Here is a 21,187-nt window from a genome sequence, read left to right on the forward strand (position 1 = left end):
ACTCCCTATGGCCATGTGGGGTTGGTGGATTGATTTCAGCGTGTGGGTGGCTGGTAGGATCTGTTAGGGGCAGGAGAGGTGTAAAAAGAGGCCAGCTGGCAGAGAGGCAAGCAGGCCAGTCGTTTTCATCAAAGAGAGGGCCATGCCAGTCGTATCAAAGAGGCCTAAATCCACTCTCCTGCAAACTGCCCAATCACGGGAGATGAGGGTTGGTGTGGAGAGGAAGCTGTAGTTTCCAGAGGTGGTGCAAACCACACTCGGACCAGACGCTGTACTGTGCTCCACCGAAGACAGCGCTCACCAGAGGAAGGCCCTGAAGTGCCAGTCCTTAGTCCGGGAGTGCAGGGGCAAAGGACGGCAGACGTGACTGCTCCCCGTGGAGATCGACTTTTGTGGGTTCCCGGCAAGGTCGGTATGGAGGTTGCTGTCTGCGCTGGGCCTTGATAAAAAGAGCAAGAGCCAAACAGCTCGCAGGATGGGGGAGGGAGCAGAAAGAGCCTCTTGCTGGGTATGGAGCAGGTGAGAGGAGCTGAGCTGGAGGTCAGGAGCGGACGGGCCGCAACTTGGCCACCAGGTGGAGAATGTAGAGGTTAAAGGTCAAAACACTCCATGAAGGTTGGGCACTACCTGACAGCATCTGCCCCTGGCCAAAGGATACAGTTACCTCGTCAGATAACCGTAGAATGCACCCCAGTGTATGATGCAAGCAAATAGTGGAGGGGCGGAGTTGATAAGGATGCGGAAGAGTAAAGTGGGATTTATGTCAGATCAATTTAATTGGTTCATTGATGATTACTGGTGACCTGTTTTACTGCTGTGTGACTATCCCTCTGGAGAGAGGAGGGTGAGGGAACATTCGAGCATTTATACAGCATTGCACAAATGATCTTTGGCTACAGAATTTATGAATGTATCTCTGAATCAGGTGGACAGTGTAACAAATATTACGGGAAACAAAGTTTATTTACTCATTTCTCCCAGTGAAAGAGTGTAAGACAGGACAGCTGAATTAGGCCATTCAGCCCATCGAATCTCCACCAGTCATTCATGGGTGATTTATTATCCCCCTCAGTGCCATTCTCCTGCTTGCTCCCCGTAACCTTTGACGCTTTGACTAAACAAGAACATTGGAACATACAGTAGGATGTGTCGCCTGCATTAAAAATCCAATGTACCCAAAGGTGGGTTGGGGGCCTCCAGAGAACTCATGGCTTCACAGACAATGGGGCCTGGCTTCCCCAGCAGACCCGCAGAGATTCACAGACTCACTTGTCCCTGACTTCCCCCAGCAGACCCGCAGAGATTCACAGACACTAGGACCTGATTTCCCCAGCAGACCCGCAGAGATTCACAGACACTAGGACCTGATTTCCCCAGCAGACCCGCAGAGATTCACAGACACTAGGACCTGACTTCCCCAACTGACCCACCGAGATTCACAGACTCACTGGCCCCCGACTTCTCTAACAGACCTGCAGAGATTCACAGAGTTGGGTCTGCGGCCATCAGGTCCTGATGTCTGATCAATCTTCGGGCAAGCACAAGCCGAAGTAGAAAGGCACCTTGGTGGTGCCCAAATCGACTGTTGGAGGCTCTGAGAGTCTGGATTACAGTAAGCACACCGCACAGAAGCAGGAACTGCACCAACATTCCCATGGCACGCTTTGACTCCATATGAGCCTTCATTTTAGTGTGTCTCTGAATTCCCCAGTGCAGTAAACATTCTCAAACACACATTGAAAGTCCTTGCAACAGTGCCAATAATTATATAACGTGAATGTAATCAATGCATCACTGAGTTTATACCCTTACTGCCCACATTCTTAACCCTGGGGTAGCTGAAGTGACGGCTTTGTGTCGCTGCACCTATTACATTCACATCGCCCCATGAGACCATGAAGTGCTGCAAAATGCAAAACATATACAGCAGCTTTCCAATTAAAGCTCTCACACTGCGAGATATTTTCCCAGACTGTTTGTCAGAATGATAAATAGGGCAATTTAAAAATGAGCGCACAATTGTCACCATGTCGTACTGAGTTACTGAAAGCAAAGAGTACTGCAGATAATGTGATCCATCCTTCAAGAAGATCACAACCTTCTCACAGGGTTTGGAGGCTTGTGTGCCTCAATGACCAGGAGAGCTACGTTGACTGGAGTCAGGGCTTTATGCTTTGGCTCTTGGCAATGAAGTATCTTTCTACATCTGGGTGCAACGGTATTCCTGAGCCTCCACCCTGGACTTGCATGACTGACAGTTTTGAAAACCGAGAGGAAGCTAATGACATGGCGAAGGAAGCCAAGAACACTGCTACAGAGGAACCCATAGCCCCCTCAACACGCATATCCTGAGAGTGTATAAGCCTCCAAGTGGACCACAACCTTGTCATTGGGTTTGGAAGGTTGCATGCTTCAATGACCCGGAGAGCGATGTTGGCTGAAGCCAGGCTTTATGCTTTGGCTCTTGGTAGGGTCTCCCATGCCAAACAGGTCAAAGGGTAGAGGCCAGATTAGGAGTGGTCCACCAATCCTCCGGGTTTGGGGGTTCAGCTCAGGGCTAACAACCCTGACTGGTCAAACAAAACTGTTACAGAAACAGCAACGAAGAATTCTTCTACATCTTAGTGGGATGGGATTTCTGAGGACCCGGAACCACAGCTGGGGCAGACAGAGATAGAGGACCTTCATTGCTGCCCTAAACAACAGTGGCACAACGGGCAGTTAGGAAAAAACGATGGCCCCTGAAACAGAAAATGGTGGAAATTTGGACCAAGGTTAACCCTGCATGTGTGAAAACCTTTAATACTTCTCATTGCCGTCTCATGAGCCGTCTCTATTTCCTGAGGAGACTGAGGTCCTTTAACATCTGCCGGACGATGCTGAGGATGTTCTACGAGTCCGTGGTGGCCAGTGTTATCATGTTTGCTGTTGTGTGCTGGGGCAGCAGGCTGAGGGTAGCAGACACCAACAGAATCAACAAACTCATTCGTAAGGCCAGTGATGTTGTGGGGATGGAACTGGACTCTCTGACGGTGGTGTCTGAAAAGAGGATGCTGTCCAAGTTGCATGCCATCTTGGACAATGTCTCCCATCCACTACATAATGTTCCTGACAAAGGGTCTCGGCCTGAAACGTCGACTGTACCTCTTCCTAGAGATGCTGCCTGGCCTGCTGCGTTCACCAGCAACTTTGATGTGTGTCACTACATAATGTACTGGTTGGGCACAGGAGTACATTCAGCCAGAGATTCATTCCGTCGAGATGCAGCACAGAGCATCATAGGAAGTCATTCCTGCCTGTGGCCATCAAACTTCACAGCTCCTCCCTTGGAGGGTCAGACACCCTGAGCCGATAGGCTGGTCCTGGACTTATTTCATAATTTCCTGGCATAAATTACATATTACTATTTAACTATTTATGGTTTTATTACTATTTAATTATTTATGGTGCAACTGTAACGAAAACCAGTTTCCCCCGGGATCAATAAAGTATGACTATGACTATGGGTAGTGGAAGGTTCAGATATCTGCATTATTGTTTAAATCGCCCGTTATCATGGGGGTGGGGGCACCTGGTCCCAGAACTAGCGACAACCACAATGATTGGAATTGCACACGGTTGCCAGCGAGCTGAGTTCCTGCACTGAAGAAGCGGTGATGTTTTTGTTTGCATAGGAGGGGAAATCATTTTCAGCTCGGGCTGTCTTGCACCCGCCCTGTAAAGCAGCAGATTGAATAAACGAGGCAGATTCGAGCGGCTCCTTTGTCTGGGTGGACGCGGACTCTAGGGTAGGGTAGGGTAGGGTGGGGTGGGGTCGATCCGGTGTGAGGGTGGGGTCTGAATCCAGAGAGCAGTGTCAGTCAAAGGCTGCCACTGAATTGACTGCATTGAGTCTGGCTCCGGATTAGGAATTGTGGGAGTTACTCTGCAGCCTCTCGCTCGCCGAGGCTTCTTCACACTGATTCATCCGGAGACACAATAAAAGGCAGAGGCGGTGAACAGAGTTCGGATTTACGCTTCTTCATCCAGGCACCGAGAGGAATTCACGGTCAGTCATGATGTTTCAAATGCCTGTTACTTTACTATATGTCCGTAATAATGTCCGTAATACTTAAGGGAGTGCAAATTTTGCCTGGACTGGCAGAAATGCAAACAACGCGAATGTTGTTTTTCAGAGAAGAACAAATAATATTGATAAGCACGGTTCAGTGACAGGCGCCGCCGTCTCGGGGATGCTTTGTATACGGAGAGGGGGATTCTGTTGCACGGTGGTGGGGAAGGCGTTGACACTGACTTGGTGGCGGGATGATGTGGGGTGCCCCGGGAGAGTTGGGATGCCACACACCCAACGCCATCTGGAGCGGGGTTTGCACTCACCGAGCGCCCGTGTCCTCCCCGAGGTTCCGAGCACCCGGTGTCCGGTCGTTGAAAGGCCGGCTCGGAAAGTTCGGTGCGCGGCTCGCCCGATATTGGTTTGCGCTGTAGATTGTGAATTACGGCGAAATTGCAACGGTTGCGTTAAAAATACTAAATGGTCACAAGCTCACAACTTCAGCGGCGTGTCCGGGTTCACAGCGGAGACCCTGGCTGCGGTTACCACGAAACACTCGGAAATTTCAAAGAGCATTCTAACTGGTTGCATCACCGTCTCGTATGGGGGGGGCGGGGGGTGACTTCTGCACAAAATGGAGAAAGTTCCAAACTCAGCCAGTTCCATCATGGGCACCAGCCTCCCCAGAATCGTGGACATCTTCGAAAGGTGAAGCCTCAGGAAGACGGCATCCGTCATTAAGGAGCCCCACCACCCAGGACATGCCCTCTTCTCATCGCTACCATCCGGGAGGAGGTACAGGGGCCTGAAGACTCGCTCAATGATTCAGGAACAGCTTCTTCCCCTCTGCCGTCAGATTTCTGAATGGACATTGAACCCGTGAACACCACCTCACTACTTCCCCCTGTCCTTATTTATATTGTAGTTTGTATTATGATGTATTGCATTGTACTCCTCCCGCATACAAATTTCACGACATATGCCGGTGATATTAAACCAGACTCTGATTAATTCTGGGGTGCCGGGTCTGGTAATTACTCAATTGACGCGATTGAGCTGGTCCGTCTGCCGCTGTTGAGTTGTGAGGCGGTGACGGACCCTCCCTCACTCACGAGCGACCCCGAGGTCTGGTTCTCACCGGGATTACAGTGGGATCGGGTTTTAAAATCTTGTTTAGCGCTTGGAGTGAAAATCGGGCGGGGGTGCCCGGGTGTGTCCAGGGGAAAGGGCGAGGAACCCACCCGGGACATCCGCTTGGAGGTCAGTGGCAGGGGAGCTTCTCCATAATCCTCCCGGTCGGTGTCTACACCGCGTCACAGCGGGTCTCGCCGTGGGCGGCACAGTGACTCAACAGGTAGAGCAATTGCTTCCCACCTGGAGGTACGAGTTCGATGCTCACCTCCGGCGCTAACTGTAACCGTGTGTTCCTCCCACAACGAGTGGGCCGGTGAGTTCCTGCGGTGTGGGTGAGCGCTACAACCTAGATCAGTGCTTAAGAAGGAGTGAAAATGACATACCGTTAATGTAAATGAGTTACCATTTGCCTCCGGGTCGATGTGGTCTTGTTAGACGGTATTGAATCACTCTCTATCATATGTAAAAAAAGACACTGTACTACCTAATCTCCGCCTCCCCCACCAATTTCTTCTCCCGTTCTTTCCAGTCCCGCTCTCCCCTCAGCCTCCCTTCCTTTACAGACCCAAACTCAGACTGCACGTTCTCACTGTAGTCCACACCCCCATTCCTGTTTCCACCCACATCCTAAAGATGGCCTAATCGGTGGGTTAATTGCACCTAGTTGTCTCAGTGAATGGTAGACTCTGGTGTTGGGGGTGGAATTGATAGGAATGTGGGAAGAATTGAAGTATAGGATGAATATAGGGTTTGTGTAAAAGGGTTAGCATAGACTCGTTGGGCCAAACGGCCAGTTTCTGTGCTCCTAGGCCTGGGTGACTCCAGGCTTGGTTTGATATCAGATTAGTATATATTTCGAGATGTAACGTGGTATTGGATCCAAGGAGCCCTCACTGCCCAAATACAACCACACGAGGAGTAAGTGTAACTTATCAACCTGTGGGTCTTTGGAATGTGGGAGGAAACTCACATGGTCAAGGGCAGAACATACAAACACCTGGCAGACAACTGTAGAATTGACCCCGGGTCTCAGGCTTTGTATTAGTGTTAGGCAAGCTGCTATGTTACTGTGCACTCTTGGTTTGAATGCACTGATCGATCTATATAGAGCGTTATTGAGCCTTTTGGGCAGGTGTGGGGCTCTTCACGTGGGCCTTGGATGGCAGCCCGCCTAGGAGAAGGAAAACTGATTTTACAGCTCCGCTGCTTTGCGGCCATACCCACCCGTGGGAAAGACCTCGGGAGTAAACCCCGAGGAAGAAATCTGGAGTTGGGGTCCCCAATGCAGTTTGGCAACCTCTGCCACAACACTGGTGCCGAGCTGTATTGGTGCTTGCCCTTCCCTTGGACTACATTAGTGACATGGAGAGGGGGAACATGCAGCATGGGCCACAGCACATGACCGTACACTTCCTGACACTATTCCATCTGCAATTTCTTTGCTCATATTCCTCATCTGTCTTTCTGTAGCCTCACTACTTTCTCAAAACTACCTTGCTGTCCACTGATCTTTGTATAGTCTGCAAACTTTACAACAAAGCCATTGATTCCAGCATCCAAATCATTGACATATAATGTAGAAAGAAGTGGTCCCAATACAAACCCCTCTGGAACACCACTAGTCACCGGCAGCCAACCAGAAAAGGCTCCCTTTATTCCCACTCTTTGCCTCCTGGCAAAGAGCCACTGCTTGTTCCATGCTAAAACCTTTCCTGTAATAATGTAGTAATTTTTTGTATTAGAGGACTGTGTCTGTGTGTGTGAGTGTGCGTGTGTCTGTGTGTGTTTGTTTGAGAGAGGGAGGAGCAGAGTTTTGTTGTTTACTGTGTTCACTGTTGTTCTGCTGAACATTGTCGGGGGGTGTATTCTACGTTGGTGCTGGAATGTGTGGTGACACAGCGATCTGCCTTCGGCACACTCAGTTGTATTAACACAAAGGATAAATTTCACTGCATGTTTCAATGTACATGTGATAAGTAAAACTTGACTCTTGCATCTCAAAACTGATTCCACTCTGCACCTGAGAGGGATAGTAAATCAGCCATGATTGAATGGCGGAGAACCTCGATGGGCTGAATGGCCTGATTCTGCTCCTATATTTAACCATGTTGCCGCAGGTTTTATTGTGTCCTTCGTTTGATGACATGATGCTGCATGCTTCACTACACAGCTATGTGTTTCGGTGCTACTGGCTACATGATTAATCCCACACGACAACAGTTCTTGCCCTTCAAAACCAAATGATTGGAGGCTAAGTGCTTTGGAAGCATCTTGGGCTGTGAAGATCCTACTTAGAGGTGCTACTTCTAAACACTAAATGAAATACAGCTACTTAAAGCTGAAATCACTCGAGCTCTGTGCTGGCTAATCAAAGGTTGATTGACTCAGGAAAACATATTGTAATGCCAGATTGCTAAAAACAAATTCCATTGTAAGACACAGGAGCAGAATTAGGCCAGTCTTCTCCACCATTTACTATCCCCTCAACACGATTCTCCTGCCTTCTCCCTGTGACCTTTGACACCCTGACTAATCAGAGTGAGTCAACATTGTGGGCCAAAGAGCCTGTAATGTGCTGTAGATTACGCAAACACGAGGAATTCTGCAGATGCTGGAAATTCAAGCAACACACATCAAAGTTGCTGGTGAACGCAGCAGACCAGGCAGCATCTCTAGGAAGAGGTACAGTCGACGTTTCAGGGTGAGACCCTTCGTCAGGACTAACTGAAGGAAGAGTTGGTAAGAGATATGAAAGAGATGTGCTGTAGATTTCTGTGTTCTAATCAGGAACCTATCAACCTCCACTTTAAGTATACCCAACGACTTGGCCCCCCATAGCTGTCTGTGACAATGAATCCCACCAGATTCACCACCCACTGGCAAAGAAATTCCTCCTCTTCTCTGTTCTAAAGGGACACTCTTCTATTCTGAGGCTGTGTCCTCTGGTTTTAAACTCCCCCACAACAGGAAACTTTGTCTCTGCTTCCACTCTATCGAGCCCTTTCAATATTCGATAGGTTCCAATGAGATGCCCCCTCATTCTTCTGAACTCCAGTGAGTTCAGGTCTGGAACCATCAAACACTTCATACATTAACCCTTTCCTTTCCAGAATAATTCTCGAGAACCGCCTCTGGACTCTCGCCAATGCCAGCACATCCTTCATAGGTAGGCGCCCAAAACTGCTCACAATATTCCAAGTGCGGTCAGACCAATGCCTTATAAAGACTCATCAATATATCCTTGCTTCTATATTCCAGTCCTCTCGAAATGAGTCTAACATTGCATTTGCCATCCTTACCCCTGACTCCCTCTTGACATGGCTACCGCTCAGCTAATAGTTTTCTTTTCTGACAATATTGCCAGTGAGTGATATTTTGACGCATTTCTGCAGAGATGGTTGCTAGACATGCTAGGAAGGTGGCAATGAAGGTAAAGAAGCTCAGTAGTGAGTCACTCGATGCCATTTGGCCCATTGACTCTATGCCAGGCCTTTGTAGGGCAGATAAATCAGCTCGTTAACCCCACAGATTGTTTTTCTTGAATGTGGTCAGGCCGGATGTATGAACACAGGATTAGAAGCTTGGGGCTGGCACTGAATAATGAGTAGGGCTGAGATTGGGATGCCAGGGATAAAGATGAAAGACTTTTTTTGTCACATGACAATCGAAACATTCGGTGAAATGCATCATTTGCGTCAATAACCAACACGGTCTGAGGTAGCACTAGGGAGAGCGTGCAAGTATCACCACGCTTCTGGCACCAGCATAACATGCCCACTGCTTACTAACCGGACATCTTTGGAATGTAAGAGGGAACTGGAGCGTCTGGAGGAAACTGACATGGTCATGGGGGTCGTGGGGATGGGAGGTGGAAGAGATTGGCATTTGAATCTGAAGGATATTCTTGGGCAACGGGGAGGTTACTGAGTTAGGAGAGAACTGGTGGTGAAATCAGGAGCTGTATTGGTGGTAAGGGCAGGGTTAATAAATCAAGAGGAAGTCAATAGCTGGGAGCAGTGACTGCCTCTGTCTGTAGATATTGGTCACAACAGTTAGTGCCACCACCCCATGGCTTCAGTGACCTGATTCCATCCTGATCTCCGTGCTGTCCGTGTGGAGTTTGCAAGTTCTCCCAGTGACTGTGTGGGTTTCTCTGAGTGCTCCTGTTTCCTCCCACATCTGAAAGATGTGCAGGCTGGTGGGTTAATTCATCATTATGTGCCATGTTGTATGACATCATCATTATGTGCCATATCATATGACGTGGGCGATCACGATCTTTCCATGACCATGATTGTTCTTGGCAAATTTTTCTACAGAAGTGGTTTGCGATTGCCTTCTTCTGGCAGTGTCTTTGCAAGACGGGTGACTCATCTGTCCGAGATTGTCTGCCTGGTTGTCAGTGATCACATAACCAGGACTTGTGATATGCACCAGCTGCTCGTACGACCATCCACCACCTGCTCCCATAGCTTCACGTGACCTTCATCGGGGGGGCTCAGCAGGTGCTACACCTTGCCCAAGGGTGACCTGCAGGCTAGTGGAGGGAAGGAGTACTTTACACCTCCTGTGGTAGAGACATATCCCCACCCTGCCACCCAGGGTAGGTTAACTGGCCGCTGTAAATTGCCCCAAGCGTGTTGGTGTGGGGATGGGGTGAGAATAAAATGTGAGCGTGGAATTGATGGGCCAAAGGGCCTGTTTCCCCTGCTGTATGACTATTTGACTGTGTCGTTAGATTTCTGAACGGACAATGAATCCACGAATGATACCTCACTTTATTGCCCTCTCTTTTGCACTACTTATTGAAATTTCTATATATACCTATTATAATTTATAGTGTATGATTATGTATTACACTGTACTGCCGAAAGACAACAAATTTCAGGACATGCACCAGTGATACTAAACCTGATTCTGACTCTTGTCTGTCCAGGGAAATCTTACACCAGCACCTATTAAGAATTGGCTCACTTCCGTTTTGAGAATATTCGAAGATTCTGCTTTGACTACCCTTTGAGGTAGAGACTTCTAAAGACTGGTGTACATCCAAGAGAAAATAAAAAATCTTCTTCATTTGTATCATATGTGGGCTTCCCTGGGTTGTTAAACAATGACCCATTCCGTCTTGCATTCTGTGTTCTGTTCTGCAGCAAGAATATAGAGTCTTCACCTGGAGACGGTCTTCTTCAGAATCAGAGTCAGGTTTAATATAGAAACATAGAAACATAGAAAATAGGTGCAGGAGTAGGCCATTCGGCCCTTCGAGCCTGCACCGCCATTTATTATGATCATGGCTGATCATCCAACTCAGAACCCCGCCCCAGTCTTCCCTCCATACCCCCTGATCCCCGTAGCCACAAGGGGCCATATCTAACTCCCTCTTAAATATAGCCAATGTACTGGCCTCAACTGCTTCCTGTGGCAGAGAATTCCACAGATTCACCACTCTCTGAGTGAAGAAGTTTTTCCTAATCTCGGTCCTAAAAGGCTTCCCCTTTATCCTCAAACTGTGATCCCTTGTTCTGGACTTCCCCAACGTCGGGAACAATCTTCCTGCATCTAGCCTGTCCAATCCCTTTAGGATTTTATACGTTTCAATCAGATCCCCCCTCAATCTTCTAAATTCCAACGAGTACAAGCCCAGTTCATCCAGTCTTTCTTCATATGAAAGTCCTGCCATCCAGGAATCAATCTGGTGAACCTTCTTTGTACTCCCTCTATGGCAAGGATGTCTTTCCTCAGATTAGGGGACCAAAACTGCACACAATATTCCAGGTGTGGTCTCACCAAGGCCTTGTACGACTGCAGTAGTACCTCCCTGCTCCTGTACTCAAATCCTCTCGCTATAAATGCCAGCATACCATTCGCCTTTTTCACCGCCTGCTGTACCTGCATGCCCACTTTCAATGACTGGTGTATAATGACACCCAGGTCTCGTTGCACCTCCCCTTTTCCTAATCGGCCACCATTCAGATAATAATCTGTTTTCTATTTTTGCTACCAAAGTGGATAACTTCACATTTATCCACATTAAATTGCATCTGCCATGAATTTGCCCACTCACCAACCTATCCAAGTCACTCTGCATCCTCCTCACAGCTAACACTGCCACCCAGCTTCGTGTCATCCGCAAACTTGGAGATGCTGCATTTAATTCCCTCATCCAAGTCATTAATATATATTGTAAACAACTGGGGTCCCAGCACTGAGCCTTGCGGTACCCCATTGGCATTATCATTGGCATATGTGGTGAAATTTGTTGGTTTTGCAGCTGCAGTACAATGCTAATAGAGAGAAAAAACTGAATTACAGTAAGTATATACAGTATATGTTTAATAGTTAAACAAGCAGTGCAAAAAAAAGTAGTGAGGTATTGTTCATGGATTCATTGTTCATTCAGAAATCGATAGCAGAGGGGAAGAAGCTGTCCTTGAATTGCTGAGTGTGAGTCTTCAGGCTCCTGTGCCTCCTTCCTGATTGTAACAATGAGAAGAGGGCATGTTCTGGGTGATGATGGTTCTTACTGATGGACGCTGCCTTTTTGAGGCATCGCTTCCTGTAGTTGTCCTGGATACTACGGAGGCTGGTGCCCATGATGGAGCTGCCTGAGTTTACAACTCTCTGCAAGTTAACACCACCCTGTGCAGTAACTCCCCCCCCACACCTCCTCCTCAATACCAGACGGTGATGCAGCCAGTTAGAATGTTCTCCACGGTATCCATGGAGAAGTTTACAAGTGCCTTTGACATACCAAATCTCCTCAAACTCCTAATTAACGGTATTGATATGTTGGGTCCAGGACAGATCCTCAGAGATATTGACATCCAGGAATTTGAAATTGCTCACTGTCTCTCCACCAGATCCCTCAATGAGAACTGGTGTGTGTTCCCTCGTCATACCCTTTCTGAAGTCCACAATCAGTTCTTTGGTCTTGCTGACATTGTTGTAGCGACACCACTCAACTAGCTGATATATCTCACTCCTGTATGCCCTCTCATCACCATCTGACATCCTGGCAACAATAGTTGTTTTGTCGCCAGCGGTTCATCATCTGCATATATATATATATATTATATATATATATATATATATATATCTCTCTCTCTCTCTCTCTCTCTCTCTCTCTCTCTCTCTCTCTCTCTCTCTCTCTCTCTCTCTCTCTCTCTCTCTCTCTCTCTCTCTCTCTCTCTCTCTCTCTCTCTCTCTCTCTCTCCTCTCTCTCTCTCTCTCTCTCTCTCTCTCTCTCTCTCTCTCTCTCTCTCTCTCTCTCCTCTCTCTCTCTCTCTCTCTCTCTCTCTCTCTCTCTCTCTCTCTCTCTCTCTCTCTCTCTCTCTCTCTCTTCATAACTTGATTTCTGTTTGCCTCTTCTTGAACCCATGAACGCCATCTTGTTTTTGCACTCTTTTGTAATTTATAGTAATTATATGCCTTCAAACTATTCTGCTGCAGGAGGACAACAAATTTCGCATCCTACGTTCGTGATAATAAACCTGGATCTGATTTTCCTTCACTCACCTCATCCCAGGGGCCAAGGTCCAAGAAAAACTTCCAATAACAGTAAAGCCAATAGTCTATTTTCTGAAAGTTCCTTTGCCTTTACAGTCCTGATGAAAGGTTTTGGTCCAAAATGTCAACTGTTTTAACTCATTTACATAGACACTACCTGACTTGCTGAGTTTCTCTTGCATTTTGTGTGTGTTGCTCTTGATTTCCAGCATCTGCAGAATCTCTTGTGTTTATAGTTTGGCACTTGGCTCAACGGGTGAGATTTCAAAGATTCAAAGTACATTTATTATCAAAGTATTTAATGTAGTATACAAGCCTGAGATTCGTCTTCTCACAGACAGCCACGAAACAAAGGAAAACCACAGAACCCGTTTGAAGAAAACATCAGACACCGAACACACACAATAAAGAATAAATCATGCAAATAGCAAAAAAAAAAAGACCATAAAACATCTAGTCATTGAAACAAATGTTCAGTTTAGATCAGTTCAGATCAATTTAGCGCTGCCTCTTTCGTTGACTGCGGAGCGGTCTGCCCCGATCAAAATCGCAAAAAATAGCAATAAAGAAAAGAGAAACCAGAAACCAGGGGTGCAGTGCTGCCGGAGCTCACCAGAGCACCGCTCCGGTACCTCTGTTTAAAAAAAAAAACAAGCTGGGAATTTAACAGCGGCTGCATATTAAATAGAGGGAATTTTACGGAAGTGGAGGTTGGGGAGACTGGGTGGTGGCTGGTGGGGAAAATACCACTAATAACATTAGGATATTTGATCAAATTTTTGGTGAAATCCTGGAGCTGTGATTGTTTTTTATTTAGGTATTTGTGAAATTCCTCCTCACTCGACCCGTTGTCCCAGAATACCCTGCTGTAGCCTCCCGCCATTTCACAGATCCTCAGTGTCACTCCAGCACTCGTTGTTTGAGCATTGTTCCTGAAACAATACAGTATAACTACTATTTACACAGTACTTACATTGTATTAGGTATTATAAGTAATCGTGAGATGACTGAAAGTATACGGGAGGATGTGCGTAGGTTATATGCAAATACTATGCCATTTTATCTATAAGAGACCTGAGCATCCGCGGATTTTGGTATCCACGAGAGGTCCTGGAACCAATCCCCTGCAGATACTGAGGGACGACTGTACGCAACTGTCAGCAATTTTCCGCTCTTTCCAATGGGTGTCATTGGATTCCAGGTAGGAGTTACATTAAGCAAGGAATGAACGTCGAAACCTAAGGTTAAGAGTCAAAACTAATGAAAGAAAAATTCACTGCTCGCTTATCTTCGGCCTGATTTTGATGAAATATTCAAGGTAATCATCCTTTGTCATATTATCAAATTAAGTATTATATGTTTTATTGTACCAGTTATATACTGAAATGTAGTGATAGGCTATAATCTTATTAATGTCTTAACTATCACTATATTTCTGTGGAGCTCTGGAATTCGTACATTTCTTTCATCTTGGTTTAGTGCTTGACATTATAAGAAGCCCTATTCACACACATATATATGTCACACCCAATTTGTGTACCTGCTGATTATATGAATGGGGCAAGGAAGTTGCCCAGTACATGAAATGAGCAGGTACACAAATTGGGTGTGACATATATATAGAGAAGATATAGGAAATGGCAGGCATTTCCATGTGCAGCTCCAGCACATTAAAAAAATTAGCACTGCACCCCTGCCAGAAACACGTATAACATGAACTGCAGAGTTCAATCCACAGACTGCATTCATTAACCCTTGCCCAAAACCCATGGCCCCCACACCCTCCTCCAGCAGCACTGAGCGAGGGAGACAGAGAAGGGTCAAATGCAGACACCTTCCTATGGTAAACAGCAGGCTCCCATTCCCCCCTTAAAGCAGGTTCACTAGGAAACTTGTTATACTACTGCGTAATGTCCACAAGAAATTAAATTAAATGTATTGAGGTATTAAGAGAGATGATATTCAATAGTCCGGAAAATTGGCCAGTCCAACATCAGCAGGATCCCAGATGTGCCAGATTGTAGGAGGTTTACAGATGCTGCATAATCTCGAGGCATTTTATGGGCAATTAAGGATGTTTAAAGTGCAGTCACCATTGCAAATTGCTTTGTGGAATATCTGCACCAGTGTCCTGTTGTGTCGGGAAAGGCAGCAGCTAAAGTCGTGCCAGCAGTAAAAACCATTGAGGAAGAGAGTGAAGCACTCCCACTACTCTCTACAGACAGTGCTCTGTACTGACTAGAAAGGAGGGTTTTGGTTGTGTGTAACGGGCATTAATAAAGGTATGTTCAATAAATGACAGGAGAAATGCGAATTGGAACAAGGACAAGATATCAATGCAAAACAACCCTACGTCCCAGTTAATCTTGCCCTGACTCACATCCACCTTCTAAGCCGCCATACCTGGTGTCTTTTTACACTCTTTGTCGTGGCAAGCCTAAAAATTCAATAATGTGGTGAGTGTCTCCCTGAGAACAGACGGGAAGGTATTTGGCATTCTAGCTCCTGTTTGGCACAGGGAATTACTCTACTCAACTGCGTCCAATTCAATTATTGAAACAAAGTCTATTCACCGGTTTTTCGCAAAGTTTCTTCTTCCCCTCCAAAAGGAGGGGTCTCTCTGGAGGCTGGGGAAAGTGGTTGCTGGCTTCGGGGCTACAGTGCCTCACTATCGAGCTTTACGTGGTCATACTTCATCTGTGAGCTTCCTCAGTGAGAAGCAGGAGTTGTGTGTAACAGGGGCATTAATAAACGCACATGACCGTGCAGAAATGTGAATCGGAACGTGAACAAGGTATCTACGGAAGGCAATCTCCTAGATCCCAATTAATCTTCCCGTCTCAGGCGATGGCACATCCAATCATTTCTCAGCCTTCTAAGCAGCCATTCCTTATTATTCTCTTTGCCGCGGTGTGCAAAAAAAAAAGAACAAATCATGCAAACAGCAAAAAAACCTTTGTCTCCCCCTCACTCGATGGTGCCAGAGTCGTGGTTCTTGGGCAAGGTTTAATCGATGCGGTTTGTAAATTGGACTCTGTAGTTCACGTTATGATGTGTTTCTGGCTTCAGGTTGTATCTTTTTTTTTGTTGCTATTTGGTATGATTTTGAACTGAACTGAATATGCCCTGCAACACACATCAAAGTTGCTGAACGAAGGGTCTCGGCCCGAAACGTCAACTGTACCTCTTCCTAGAGATGCTGCCTGGCCTGCTGCGTTCACCAGCAACTTTGATATGTGTTGCTTGAATTTCCAGCGTCTGTAGAATTCCTTGTGTTTACATGAATATGTCCTGACTCTTTTTCAATGCCTTTGTGAATTGGTGTTTTGTATTCTGTGTTTTTCTCTCTTTTTTTGCACATTGGAGGTTTGACATTTTTCTTCAAACGGGCTGCATGATGTTTCTTTGTTTCACGGCTAACTGAGAAGATGAATCTCAGGGTTGTATACTTTGATAATAAATGTACTTTGAATCTTTGAAGACCATGAAAACATACAGTGAAATGCTCTGTTTGTGTCAGTACGAGGATCGTGCAGGGGGCATCCCACGTGCTTCTGGCATCGACATAGTCTGCCCACAGCTCATCTACCTTAACCCGTATGTCTGGAACGTGGGTGGAAATTGGAGCAGCCGGAGAAAATCCATGTGGTCATTGGGAGAACGTACAAACTACTTATTGACTGCAGTGGGAATGGACCCTGGATCGCCAACACTGTAAAGTGTGCTGAATTCCACGCGATCAGGCCATCCCACCGCACCACCATACTGGACAGGGAAAGTCACTGTCAGGATCCTGAACAAATACCTTCACACCATGGTCCCAAATCAACTCCTCAAATCACAATACGAATTCTGCCAATGGACTTGATCTTCACTGTGTGACAGCTCCAGAGAACAGCACCAATCGCCATCCATGGTCTCCCGTGAGCCTTTGGTTCATTCCAATTAAGAGGAACTGTATTACATCTTTCTCTCTAAGGAATGTCTCTGTTGTACATCTGTGTGTGAGTAATGTTCTTTACAAAGTTCACAGCAGATCTGTTATTAAAGCAGTGCGGTGTCAAGCAAAACTGGGCCACTGTTCTTGATGAAGGGTCTAGGCCCGAAATGTCAACTCTTTATTCCTCTCCATAGATGCTGCCCGACCTGCTGAGTGTGCGTTGCTCTGGATTTCCAGCGTCTGTAGAATCTCCTGTGTTTATATTCAACATTCTATTATCATTTTCCCTTGTACTACCTCAGTGCCGAGGTGTGAGTGAAATAATTCTTAAGGATGGCGTGTAAAACAGTTTTTACTGTACATTGTCACATCTGACAATAATAGTGATTTCCCCGGCTCTGCTTCAGTAGCAGCAGATCACTGGGACTGACATCTGCTTTGTGTGACTGACATGGAAAGATTAAAGATTTTTATTTTAAAGATTAGCTTAATTTGTCACACATACATGGAAACATAGACTGAATTGCATTGTTTGCATCAAAGACCTGAGTCTGAGATGTGCTGGAGGCAGCCGGCACCAGCATTGAACGCCCACAACTTAATAACCCTAACCCATACGTCTTTGGACTGTGGGAGGACATCCATGTGCTCACAGGGAGAACATGCAAACTCCTGACAGTCAGTGATGGGAATCAAAACCTGATCTTACAGCTGGCGCTACAAAGTGTTACTCTAATTGCTATGTTATCGTGCTCCTAGTCAAATCAAGAAGCAAAAGATTATTTCCCTATAATTTCACTTTTGGCTTATCCCACTTCTTCCAAACTCAGTGTAACCATGGGCACCTGCGTGGGCCCCTGTTATGCCTGCCTTTTCTGTTAAAAGGCCTCAATAGAGTGGACATGGAGAGGATGTTTCCTGTGGTGGGGTAGTCGAGGAACAGAGGGCACAGCCTCAGAATAGAGGGACGTCCATTTAGAATGGAGATGAGGGGGAATTTCTTTAGCCAGAGGGTGGGGAATCTGTGGAATTTGTTGCCACAGGTGGCAGTGGAGGCCAATTCATTTGGGTATATTTAAGACAGAGATTAATAGGTGGTTAATTAGTCAGGATGTAAAGGCTTATGGGGAGAAGGCAGGAGATTGGGGTTGAGAGGGAAAATGGATCGGCCATGATGATATGGCAGAGTAGACTCGATGGGCCGAATGGTTTAATTCTGCTTGTATACCTAACACTATCCACTGCTATCTCAACTGTACCGCTTCCCACCCTGTCTCCTGTAAAAATGCTATTCCCTTTTCATACGACATGGCAGACAACGAACAAATGTTTACAAGGCATCTGGTTGAATTCCTAAGGTGAAGCAGACTAGGTTAACCTCCCACAAAATGCTGGTGGAACGCAGCAGGCCAGACAGCATCCACAGGAAAAAGCACAGTCGGCGTTTCGGGCTGAGACCCTTCATCAGGATGGGTCTCCGAAGGGTGTCGGCCGGAAACGTCGACTGTGCTTCTTCCTAGAGATGCTGCCTGGCCTGCTGCGTTCCACCAGCATTTTGTGTGTGTTGCTTGAATTTCCACCATCTGCAGATTTCCTCGTGTTTAGGTTAACCTTACCCTTTGAATTTAAAGAGAGTTGATTAAATGTGCGGAAAAGAGCTGTCCATGAGGCTATGAGAATAGAATAGGGGAGTGGGAGTGCTTCGATGTTTCTGTTGAAATCCTAGCGTGGGGACATGGGCCGAATGGTCTTCTGTGACCCATAATGTTATCATTGAAGGCATGAAATAATGCTCAGGCTTGCTCACCCACTAAGTTTTTTTTTAGTTTACGAAGTTCAGGAAGAGCTATTTTCAGAGAGGTGGTTGGAACTGGAACGCTGAGATTCATTAGTATCAGCAGCGTGGGATTTCTGTAAATTGAGAGGAAGAGGGATTTAAACCTTATCGTTAGGTGTGAACTGGGACATTGCTTGGCCTCGTTAAGATTAAATTCTCATCTCTGGCTGCCTGAAGTGAGAATGGTGTGAGGGAAACGTGACGCATCTTGACGCCATCTCCTGGTGGAGCTGTGACTCAGGCTGTTGCTGGCTGCCTTGAAATGGATTGTTGCAATTCTCCAGGGGGACCTGAAGAGGCAGTGGTTTCTGGCCAGAGTAACAGGGGCAACACTTATCAATGAAGTTACTTCCCCGCAGTATTTGGGGGTTCAGAGTTCAAAGTAAATTTATTATCAATGTGCATGTGTGTCACCATATACAGTACTGTGCAAAAGTATTAAAGCACACATTAAAGCCTAAGACTTTTGCACAGTACTGTAATAATTTTATGTATTGCACTGTATTGCTGCCACAAAAACAAATTTCATGACATTTATGTGAGTGATGATAAACCTGATTCTGATCTGGGTCTCTATTGTGGACTGAGAGTGGGAAGGGAGCAGGGAGAGGGGAATCATGGTTGGGAAAAGGAGAAGGGAGGGAGCGGGAAGCACCAGAGAGAAATTCTGTAATGATCAATAAACCAATTGTTAGGGATCGAATGACCTTGCCTGGTGTCTCAGGGCTGGCACTCTTTCTCTGCCACCTGTCTCACACTCTTCCTGCAGCTCTCCACCCTCGCCATTCCCGACATCCTTTGCTCCCGTCAGATTTACAGACACGCTGTCTGCTCCACGTTGACAAATACAATACCCTGCAAAAGTCTTGGGCACCCTCGCGAGATAGATACTCATTGGGTTGATGGAGCTCGTCAGCCTGGGAAGGCAGTCCATCTGAGAGAGGGAAAACCCTGATTTCAAACCTCAGCTGCCTTGCGGCCATACCCACTGATGGGAAAGGCTTCGGGAGTAAACCCTGAGGACAAATCCAGAGCTGGAATCCCTAAGGCAATCCGACACTGCCTTCAACCTCGTTCTGGCAACTCCTGCGATGACACTGGTGCCAAGCTGTATCGGCCCTTGCCCCTCCCTTGGACAACATCAGTGGAGAGGGGAGACTTGCAGCATGGGCAACTGCTGGTCTTCCATACAACCTTGCCCAGGCTTGTGCCTTGGAGAGACTGAAGCAAGACATTCCAGGCGCAGATCCATGGTCTTGCGGGACTAACGGATGCCATCCATGTACAACTATATATGTACAGTACTGAACAACCCTGAGAAACATCATCAGAATCAGGTTTATTATCACTGCCATGTGCCTTGAAATTTGTTAACTTAACAGCATCAGTTAAATACAATACAAAATAGAGAAGAAAGAATAAATAATAAGTAAATCAATTATAGTATATGAATATTGAATAGATTAAAATCATGCAAGAACAGAAATAATATATATTTAAAAAGTGAGATAGTGTTCATGGGTTCAATGTCCATTTAGGAATCGGATGGCAGAGGGGAAGAAGCTGTTCCTGAATCACTGAGTGTGAGCCTTCAGGCTTCTGTACCTCCTCCTTGATGGTAACAGTGAGAAAAGGGCATGTCCTGGATGATGGAGGTCTTTAATAATGGACGCTGTCTTTCTGAGACACCGCTTCTTGAAGATGTTCTGGGTACTTTGTAGGCTAGTGCCCAAGATGGAGCCGACTGATTTATGATTATGAAGACACGCAGTCCTCTTTTATTATCATTTAGTAATGCATGCATTAAGAAATGATACATTATTTCCTCCGGTGTGATATCACAAAACACAGGACAAACCTGAAAAAACTGACAAAACCACATAATTATACATATAGTTACAACAGTGCACAATACCATAACTTGATGAAGAAAGCCCGTGAGCACAGTAAAGTTCAGTTTCTCAAAAGTCCCACATCTCATGCAGACGGGAGAAGGAAGAAAAACTCTCCCTGCCATGCCGACCACAATCTGACTCTGAGTCATCTGAAAACTTCGAGCTCTGATCAGCTCTCTGGCACCGAGTACTGGGCGCCATCTCTGTCCGAACAATTCGACGACCTTCTCGGTTGCCAAAAGCAGGCAAGGCTGGGGATTTTGGGGCCTACCCTCTGAAAGATTCACGACCGCACAGTAATGACAGCAGCGAACGGGCATTTCAGAAATTTCTTCAGATGTTCCTCTGTGCTTTCACATCCATTCTCCATCAAAATCAGAATTGTCCTCGGCCCCTATTTAACGGATACGATATCATTTTTTACCGAAGAGCTGCGCATGCGTGGCGTGCTGCCATCTTCTCCTCCCGCCTTTGTTTTTGACCCTTTGCAGCTTCTTCCAGTCCTGTGCAGTAGCCCTCCATGCCAGACAGTGATGCAGCCTGTCAGAATGCTCTCCACGGTACAACTATAGAAGTTTTTGAGTGTTTTTGTTGACATGCCAAATCTCTTCAAACTCCTAATGTGTAGTTGCTGTCTCGCCGCCTTATCTTGCATGCTCAATAAATGTAATTCCGATGATGGAATCAGTGAAAGACTGTACCAAAAAGGCGGTCAGCCAGTGTGGAAAGACAACAAACTCTGCAAGTACAAAAAGAAGGTAATAATAAACAATAGACATCAAGAACGAGATGATGAGTCCTTGAAAGTGAGTCCTTTTGTT

At 46.3% G+C, this 21,187-nt stretch overlaps 1 protein-coding gene across 2 annotated transcripts in view; it reads left to right on the forward strand.

The window, feature by feature from the left end:
- The first annotated feature begins 3,966 nt into the window (after window positions 1-3,966).
- The window catches only part of LOC140203756 (synaptosomal-associated protein 25-like), an 80,490-nt gene continuing 63,269 nt past the window's right edge, over window positions 3,967-21,187 (forward strand). For both annotated transcript variants that reach the window (XM_072269805.1, XM_072269804.1), the window contains exon 1: window positions 3,967-4,048. The gene's annotated coding sequence lies outside the window, so the exon portion shown is untranslated. The remainder of the gene's footprint in view (window positions 4,049-21,187) is intronic.

This window comes from Mobula birostris, chromosome 10 (genome assembly GCF_030028105.1).
Source record: "Mobula birostris isolate sMobBir1 chromosome 10, sMobBir1.hap1, whole genome shotgun sequence".
In the NCBI taxonomy this organism is placed as follows: Eukaryota; Metazoa; Chordata; class Chondrichthyes; order Myliobatiformes; family Myliobatidae; genus Mobula; species Mobula birostris.